This window comes from Ursus americanus, chromosome 9 (assembly GCF_024610735.1).
Source record: "Ursus americanus isolate L20-20 chromosome 9, mUrsAme1.1.p, whole genome shotgun sequence".
Taxonomy (NCBI): Eukaryota; Metazoa; Chordata; class Mammalia; order Carnivora; family Ursidae; genus Ursus; species Ursus americanus.
This window is the reverse complement of record NC_142135.1, coordinates 16821301-16821963: the sequence shown is the minus strand read 5'-3', so window position 1 is coordinate 16821963 and position 663 is coordinate 16821301.

Sequence of the window (663 nt, the reverse complement as noted above, 5' to 3'; positions counted from 1 at the left end):
GCTGAGAATTTTAAAGGCAAAGGGACCTCAGAAACAGAGTTGCCATGAATGGAGCGGCTGGCAACCAACATCGCCTATTCGGTCAGGTTACTCCAAGGCAGCTTAAACACAGTGATACTGGCGATATGCTGTCCCCTGAAATAAGCAGGATCATTCCTTTCTTTCTGGGACTTCCCCAATACCAGGAAAGGGGTGCAGCGCTGCTTCTTCTCATCGCCCGACCTTGTGATGAATAAAGAGGGCCCCAGGCCTAGCATACATTTGGATGGTTCACACTCAAGAAAAAAGGTCTGACGAAGGTCATGAGATCTGCCTTCCAATCTCTAGCTTCTTCTATGGCAAGGGGATTAAACTCATTCTGTAGGGTTCCAGGAGTCAGACCCATGGGCTACAGAAACGCCATCAAGCACACTACAACTGGACAGGACTCCTAACTCAATGTTCGTTACAATCAAAACCCAGAGATTCTGCTTCCAGGAACGAATCCCACAGATATTGCCCAACATGTGAACAGAAGAAGGTACGAAAATATGCTGTGTCACTGGAATAGCAACAAATCCTGGACACTCCTACTAAACGCCCGAGAAATGACTGGTTCCAAAAATTACGTAGTAGCTAAAAGAGGCAGAGAGTAGGTACATGGAAACTTAAGGCAGGCAACTG